The sequence below is a fragment of the Dama dama genome, chromosome 20 (assembly GCF_033118175.1).
Source record: "Dama dama isolate Ldn47 chromosome 20, ASM3311817v1, whole genome shotgun sequence".
NCBI lineage: Eukaryota > Metazoa > Chordata > Mammalia > Artiodactyla > Cervidae > Dama > Dama dama.
The window spans coordinates 19,401,472-19,410,429 of record NC_083700.1 but is presented as its reverse complement, the minus strand read 5'-3'; the positions used below and the strand labels follow the sequence as shown (position 1 = coordinate 19,410,429).

Here is an 8,958-nt window from a genome sequence, read left to right as displayed (position 1 = left end):
ACCACAACCACAGAAAACTAACCAAACTGCTCACAAGGACCACAGCCTTGTCTGACTCAATGAAACTATGAGCCATGCCGTGTAGGGCCACCCAAGACGGACTGGTCATGGTGGAGAGTTATGACAAAATGTGGTCCCCTGGAGAACAGAAAGGCAAACCACTTTAGTATTCTTGCCTTGAGAACCCCATGAACAGTAATGAAAAGGCAAAAAGATATGATACTGAAAGATGAACTGCCCCAGGTCAGTAGGTGCCCAGTATGCTACTGGAGATCAGTGGAGAAATAACTACATAAAGAATGAAGAGACTGAGCCAAAGTGAAAATAATGCTTGGTTGTGGATGTGACTGGTGTTGGAAGTTAAGTCCTATGCTGTAAAGTACAATATTGCATAGGAACCTGGAAAGTTAGGTCTATGAATCAAGATAAATTGGAAGTGGTCAAACAGGAGATGGCAAGAGTGAACATCGACATTTTAGGAATCAGTGAACTAAAATGGACTGGAACGGGTGAATTTAACTCAGATGACCATTATATCTACTGCTGTGGGCAAGAATCCCTTAGAAGAAATGGAGTAGCCCTCATAGTGAACAAAAGAGTCTGAAATGCAGTACTTGGTGCATTCTCCAAAATAACAGAATGATCTCTGTTCATTTTCAAGGTAAACCATTCAAAATCACAGTAATCCTAGTCTATGTCCCAACCACTAATGCCAAAGCTGAACAATTCTGTGAAGACTTAAAAGACCTTCTAGAACTAACACCAAATGGCATTTGGTGCTACTTTGGAAGTAAAGACCTCAAGGGAACTGAAGGTTGCGGAAGCCATTGGATGCTGTGTGTCTCTGAATGTGAAAGGACCGTGTGTGTCAGAAAAAGAGCGAGGTGTCGGTGGCATGGGTCAGTGGAAAATCTGTGGCCTGGATCCCACAACGATGTTACACATCTACTTTGAAGTAGTCACCCAGCACAACGCCCGGATCCCGCAAGGAGGCCGAGGTGCCATCCAGTTCTTCACGCACTGCCAGCACTCCCGCACCCAGCGGTGCATCCGTGTGACCGCCGTTGCCCGCAACTGGGCAGATGTGCAGAGACAGCTGAAGCACGTCAAAGTGGCGCTTGACCAGGAGGCGGCTGCGATACTGATGGCGCGGCTGGGGGGCTGGGGGTGTTCCGAGCCGAGTCGGAGGAGGGGCCTGACGTGCTCCAGTGGCTGGACCGACAGCTCATCCGGCTGTGTCAGAAGTTTGGACAGTATAATGAAGAAGACCCCGTGTCACTTAGGTTATCAGATTCCTTCTCTCTATACCCTCAGTTCATGTTCCATCTTAGAAGGTCTCCACTCCTTCAAGTCTTCAACAACACCCCTGATGAGTCGTCGTATTATCAGCACCACTTTGCCGGGCAGGATCTCACCCAGCCCCTCATCATGATCCAGCCCATTCTGTATTCCTCCTCCTTCCACCGGCCCCCAGAGCCTGTGCTCCTGGACAGCATCAGCTGTCAGAATTCTGCTGAGAATTCTATCAGAATTCTCGCTGACAGAATTCTGCTCATGGATACTTTCTTCCAAATTGTCATTTATCTTAGTGAGACTATAGCCCAGTGGCGGAAAGCAGGCTACCAGGACATACCCGAGTACGAAGACTTCCAGCACCTCCTGCAGGCACCCCTGGAGGACCCACAGGAGATCCTGCAGACGCGGTTCCGGGTGCCGCGGTACATCCACACGCAGCACAGGGGAAGCCAGACTCGATTTCTTTTGTCCAAAGTGACACCGTCTCAGACACACAATAACCTGTATGCTGGGGGACAGGAAACGGAGCGCCCATCCTCACTGATGACGTTAGCCCGCAGGTGTTCATGGACCCTCTGAAGAAGCTGGCTGTTTCCAGTGCTTGTTGAGCTAAGGAGATGGGCAGGAAATGGAAGAAAACAGTCACTTTGTGTTCACAATTGTTTATAAAGGCTTAACATTCCTTTTGTTTTGTCAGTGGATTTTAACAAATAATCAAAGGAAGTGTTAGTCTTTAGATTTTAATTTATTTGTATTCCTTATCTGTGCCCTTTTCTTACTCCATACAATTATAAGGTCATAAACATTTTGGTACTGGTAGATGTTTATATGCTTTTTGTATCCTAACTTTTAGAGTCTGTATAAAATTAGAGTTAATGTATTTTGGCAACTTGCTTACATGAAAATCATAATGATCAGAAAGGCAATAGATCTGGATGAAGGAAAAGAAAAAGATGTCCTTTTCATCATAGGGGACTGAAATGCAAAAGCAGGAAGCCCCTTTTTATAGTGATGCTTAAATAACCTGCCTGAGTTTGCAGATCTGGGAACTGGTGCCAGACAGTCTGTCCAGCTTAGAGCTGAGGTGTTTCTCCCTATCTTATTTCCTCTCACTGTAGTTTTCATTGTGAATATGCCATATTTTGACTACCTTATCAGCTAACTAAACTTTGATGACTTTAGAGGGGACCTAACTTGCCCTCAGGACATTGTTTGTAGGGTTCCATCGCAGGCTTGCAAAACCTATGTCTTCCCCACCCCTCCCCGTCCATCAGGTTTTTTTTATAAAAAAAAGGATTTTCTCAGGCTGGATGCTCTTTCCTTAGAGTCGACCAGAACCCAGGCCTCACTTCTGGCAACTTCCATCGAAGTCTAGTTCTCCAACTTCACCCTCAGCATATACCTTGTCCCTGCCACCTCACCTTGGACAGAGCACAGATGCCTTCTTTAGGACCACATGGGGCAAGAGAAGCCATTCCGAGACTTCTGCCCTTCCAAAGGGATCCTTATTGCTGAGTCAGTGCTCTTTGTGAGTTCTTTTGGTGGATCAAGTTCAGGTAAGGAGAGACGCCAACCGCCCACACCATCTGCATGGGGCCTGCCTAAAACAGCATCACTGAGACAGCCAGCATTCATAGTCCAGACTGTGGCATCAACTGGGATTCCCTGGTGGCTCAGTGGTAAAGAATCTGCCTGCCAATGCAGGGATGCAAGGTCAGTCTCCGGGTTGGGAAGATCCCCTGGAGAAGCAAACAGCAACTCACTCCAGTATTCTTGTCTGGGAAATCCCATGGACAGAGGAGCCTGGTGGGCTACAGTTCATGGGGCTGCAAAGGGTTGGACACAACTTAAGTGACTAAACAGCAGCAACAACATGGCATCATCTAAGAATAAAAAAGACATTAGATAGTTGGCCTGGTCTTGGCACTTTATTTTGGATCTGTATCTTTATTACAAAAGGTACATTTAATTTCCATGAAGGGAATTTTTCCTCCATTTCCTATACCAAAGAGAAGTGAGTACTTCCCTTCGCAGAGGTCTAGAACCATATTGACTGAGCGTGGGAAATCAGGAGCATAGCAGAGCTGCTTGTGAGATTGATAGGCATTGAATGCATCATTATCTTAGTTAGAGGCCAGCAGTTCTCAGGGGATCTTCCTGTGGGTTAATACTTGACATACTTACGGAGGGAGGAATTGGGTCCTTGGGATGTGAGGGGAGGGTAGTCACCTGTGCCCCTTGTGAAAGATGTTATCAGCATCCTGCCCTTGGTTGGCATTGCCTGATGCCAGGTCAGAGCTGAACCTGTATAAAAGGCAGAAGCTTCAGACAGCACCTCAGTCCACCTGCCTCCAGGGTAACCTGCTCCAGTGTTGAACCAGGTAAAGGACCAGGAGGGACTCTTGGTGCTGGTGCTTTGGGCAGAGAGAAGCCCTGGGTGGAGGCTGAAGACAGTCTTGAAAGAAGACAAGGAGAAAAGTGGATTTGGCAGGGAAGTTCTGCTGGAAAGGGGAGGGAGGATTAGGAGAAGGGAAAGGATTGGCATCTTTCTGAAGTTGCAAAAAGTTCATTTGAAGTTATGGAGTTCCTAGGTTGAAACTCTTTGCTTGTCTCCTGTAACTCATTTGGGGAGACTGGGTTTTAAAATCTGATCACCAAAAGAAGAAACCTTGTGAAATTATAGTTCGGTTTTAAATGTAAGGAAGTTATCTTGGGTTAGTTGAACTTAAAATTTCTCTATTTTCTTCCAGCTCCATTCAGTTCCTGCCAAGATGTCCTGCCAGCAAAACCAGCAGCAGTGCCAGCCCCCGCCCAAGTGTCCCCCCAAATGCCCACCCAAGTGTACTCCTAAGTGTCCTCCCAAGTGCCCAGCCCCGTGTCCCCCTCCAGTGTCTTCCTGCTGTGCCCCCAGCTCCGGGGGCTGCTGCAGCTCTGGGGGTGGAGGCTGCTGCCTGAGCCACCACAAGCTTCGCAGATCTCTTCGACGCCGACACCAGAGCTCTGGCTGCTGTGGCAGCGGCGGCGGCCAGCACTCTGGGGGCTCCAGCTGCTGCTCTGGGGGCTCCGGCTGCTGCTCTGGGGGCTGCTCCTCCGGGGGCTGCTGCTGAACTGGGTCATGAAGACCACTGAAGAGTAATACTGCAGGATTCAAAGAGCTGACGACCTGCCCAGCCTGAGTCTTCTCTTTTTCTGGCTTGGAAGAGTGGAAGAAGAGAATGGAAGGGCTTCCGAAATGCTCAGAACTTCCCTCTTCTTCCTGCCATGTTCATTCCATGGTGAGGTCTGGAGGTGTACCCTCTGATACTCACTGGCCTGATTTCCCACTAGATATAGTTCTTTGGAGGACTCAGTATTGGAATTTGGGTTGTCCCTGTAACCATAAAGCTTTTTATTCCTGGTGTCACTGCCTCCTGATTGTTTTGTTCACCTCTCCCACTCCCCACCCACTGCCTCAAGCCATCTTCCCTCCCCTTCTTCTAAATACAAGTCAACACTTAAAAAATCAGTTTGGGAAACAGATCTTGCACCAAAACTACTTAGACCTCTGGGAGACAGTATTTCCTTTTCGGATCTGAAGGAGGGGACTTTAAGCTTGAAGGAAAGAATCATGTTGGAGACCATTACTCTGACACAAGCTTCCCATGAGAAGGGTTGGGAACATGATTTTTCAAAAGGAGATGGTGGGACCCAGAAAGGTCACAGTGAGATGACTCTGAGAGTGTTTCTTTCCAGCATTGGTGATTATTAACCCTATATGCAGAACAGAAAAAGAGACACAGAAATACAGAACAGACTTTTGAACTTTGTGGGAGAATGTGAGGGTGGGATATTTCAAAAGAACAGCATGTATACTATCTATGGTGAAACAGATCACCAGCCCAGGTGGGATGCACGAGACAAGTGCTCCGGCCTGGTGCACTGGGAAGACCCAGAGGAATCGGGTGGAGAGGGAGGTGGGAGGGGGGATCGGGATTGGGAATACATGTAAATCCATGGCTGATTCATATCAATGTATGACAAAACCCACTGGAAAAAAAAAATAATAATAATAAAAAAAAAAAAAAAGAAACTAAAAAAAAAAAAAATAAAATAAAACACACACACACACACACAAAACTTTATTTCCTAGTCACAGGCAATAAGATCACGTAAAGTGCTCATTCTGGGCCTCAGTGAATAAACACCTTTACTTTACTGATTATTATAATCCTGGATGCTTCTGTTAATTGACTAGAAAGGAGAGCTGATGGAGGTTAGTTTCTGGGGGACGAGTTTAGGAGGCAGGTATGGAATTTCTGAGTCCATTTCCTCTGGCTCCTGAAAGCCAGAGTTTGAGTCTGAATAGGGAACCAAGAGGGGCTTCCCAGGTGGCTCAGTGGTAAGGAGTCCACCTGCCAGTATAGGAGATGCAGGAGACCTGGGTTCAATCCCTGGGTCAGGTCAGGAAGATCCCTTGGAGAAGGAAATGGCAACCCACTCCAGTATTCTTGCCTGGGAAATCCCATCGACAGAGGAGCCAGGTGGGTTATAATCCATGGGGTTGCAAGGAGTCAGACATGACTAAGTGTCTGAGCACAGGCAACCGACAAGGACTCCTTCCTCTGCACCCCTTTGGTTGGGGTGGGGTGGTGTGTGTGAGGAGGGGATGGAGGCAAGAGCCCAGGAGCTTGTGTCACTGGGTTGGGTTTTTCCTTTAAGAATAGGCTGATTCCTTCAGGAAAGACTCAAATAGTTAGTGATAGAAATAATTCTGCATCAGCCTTTTATGTACAAGATGACCAATTAGCCCTTCCTTTGATAAGAATTAGCAGTGATGGGTAATGAACGTTAGTATATGAGGCTACAGCAAGTCCATACAATGAGCATGTACTTGCCCAAATCGTCTCCCAGAGGAGATCCTGTCTCCATCTTGTTACTTCATTACTTCCTTCTCTTTTCTACTATTGACCTCACCTCTCTAGTATCTCATCTGTACTCACTAACAGGTGGCCCTAGGTACATGCAACCTGTTAATCAGGCTCTAAAGCCATGTTGAACGAAATTGGTATCTTTTCGTGACTTACCTTTCCTTGTCTGCGCCCTCATGCCACACCCAGCTCACTCATTCTCAAACCTGTCTCACCATCAATTCTTGAATTCTTAGTCTTGGATTTCTCTTTTACCTTATTATAATCATGGTTGTGGGCAGCTGCACTGATTAAGAAGCAGTTCTGATACCAGTTAACCTCCAAAGTCTCTCCCAATTCTTAAAAGTTCGTTATTCTCTATGTGTGTGTTAGTTGCTCAGTTGTGTTTGACTCTTTGCAACACGTGGACTATAGCCTGCCAGGCTCCTCTGTCCATGAAGTTCTCCAGGCAGGATACTGGAGAAGATCCCCTGGAGTGGGTAGCACTCCCTTCTCCAGGGGATCTTCCCAACCCAGGGATTGAACCTGTATCTCTTGCATTGCAGATGGATTCTTTACCATCTGAGACACCAGGGAAGCCCTAGTTATTCTAAAGGCACCATTTTTGATGGACACTTTGGACCTTGGGACAGGTCTCCTAGCCTCCCTCCACCCTCTTTCTCCACACTTCCTTCCTTCCTTTCTCTTTCTTTCCTTTCTTCCTCCTTCTCTTTTTCTTCCTCCCTTCCTTTTTCTTTCTTCTTCCCTTCTTTCTTTCGCTTCACATTGGGCAGTGGCCCCAGGGAGAACCTATCTTCAAAGGGAGTTTGAGATGAAGTCAGGAGCAGAGAGTCTCACAATCTGACTTAGTATTTGTCATGTGGACCAGCATCCTGTATATTTCTTTTAGGTTCATCAGGGTTATATGGGGGTATGATAGATAACCTAAGCTAACTACATTCACAGCTTTCCTGGTCTTAACTGTTACATAACTTTGCTTGGGTTTTTCTTCTTGTCTTCAGTAACAGAGAGAAATTGCCACTGAGATTCCCATAGGCATATCTCCACCATCATCTTCACTCAATCCCACCTGGAAGAATTTGGATGAAACCCACCAGGCTTTTCCCATAAACTTTGGTCTTCCTTGAGGGGCTAAGGACCAAGATCCTGAGAGATGTGAACCAAGATACCAACTGGACTACAAACGACCATCTAGATAGCTACCTTGGGATGAGTGCGTGAACAGGGGAACAGTGTGTGTGTGTGTGTGTGTTTATGTGTATGACTGTACACTGTAGAAAAGGGCAAAGAGAATAGGTCCCAAGAGAGGGCCAGACCTCTCCTCACTCGGGCCCCTCAGCCCTGTCTTAGCACACACACAGCCCTCCCAGCTATGAACAGAGTCCTATTTGGAAAGCAAACATGCTGCAGCAATCCTGGCACCTCTGTGAGGTGACTTGAATACACACGTGCACCACCTCCGGGGCTACCTGAGTGATGAATGTCTCTGGGATGTGTCAGCTGACCATGTCTGTTGGGAAATGGGCCCCTCCCAAGAGCCAGTGCCTGGGTTCTTATAAAAGGTTCTCTGGCTGGACACTGCTCAATCCACTGCCTAGCAGGTGGCCCACTCCAGTTGGAAAACTAAGTGAGTCTTCCGGCGAAGCCAGAAGACTGGTAAGTCTCCAAGTGGAACTTGGGGGAGGAGGATGGAAAGAGTTGAAGACAGAGGGGAGGAGAAGGCAGAACACAGCTAGCAGGGAGATGTAGAAGGAAGGCCCTGGAGAGTGCCCTAAGCTTCAAATGAGCTGACCTTGCCTGGTGTCAGTGAGCACGTGGAAGCTGGGTTGGGGGTGGGGGGACTGCACGGTCACACGGCAAGTCTACAGCAGAGATGTGACTCTGCTAGAACCCAGGTCTTTGGCTCCCTGGACGGTGATGTATTTCCATCCTTTGCCCCACTCTCCTTTTCCTTATGGTCGTGGGGGATGACAGACATAGGCCAGGACATGCTTCTGGTGTTTGTGGATTCTTTAGACTCAAATGACTGGGACAGGCAGATGCATGTGTGACTTGAGTATTTTCTAACTGTCGTCGTCGTTTAGTCACTTAGTCATGCCTGGCTCTTTGTGACCCCGTGGACTATAGCCCACCAGGTTCCTCTGTCCATGGGAATATCCAGGCATGAATAGTGGAGTGGGTTGCCATTCCTTCTCCAGGGGATCTTCCCTGATCCAGGGATCTAACCTGAGTCTCCTGCTTGGCAGGTGGACTCTTGACCACTGAGCCACTGTGGAAACCCCATTAGTGTTAATGCAATGCTGATGGCTAGGGGAACACTTGAAGGCCTATGGCCACAGAGACATGGGAGAGGGGAAAAGAGACAGGGAGAAGATTTTGGACTGAATCAGACAGAAAAATTGCCACAGTATCCTTTCTTTTCCACTGTAAAGAACTTGGGTGGTCCTTACTCTAGTCAGAGAAAATGGGAAACCATTGATTTCTTTTCATAGGCTGTGGCTACTGTAGGCAGGTTTTAACTCAGGGGAACTCACTCACTGGAATACCTGTTTGGAGGTTTTCCTTTGCTTCCCCTTTTTCTTGCTCTGTGTGTGTGTGTGTGTGTGTGTGTGTGTGTGTGTGTGTGTGTATGCGTTTTCCTTCCTGGCATTAGGCCAGGCTCACGTGCTCACAAAGGCACATCTCAAAAGCCCTGCTTGGAAAGAAACAGAACTCGCATACGAAAAGCTGCTTCTCTTTCAGGTTCTCCGTGACG

General features: G+C 47.5%; 1 pseudogene; it reads left to right on the top strand.

Annotated features, from left to right (window-relative positions):
- Positions 1–766: 766 nt before the first annotated feature.
- LOC133040144 (protein transport protein Sec23B-like) lies at positions 767–1,904 on the top strand (annotated as a pseudogene).
- The last annotated feature ends 7,054 nt before the right edge of the window (positions 1,905–8,958 follow it).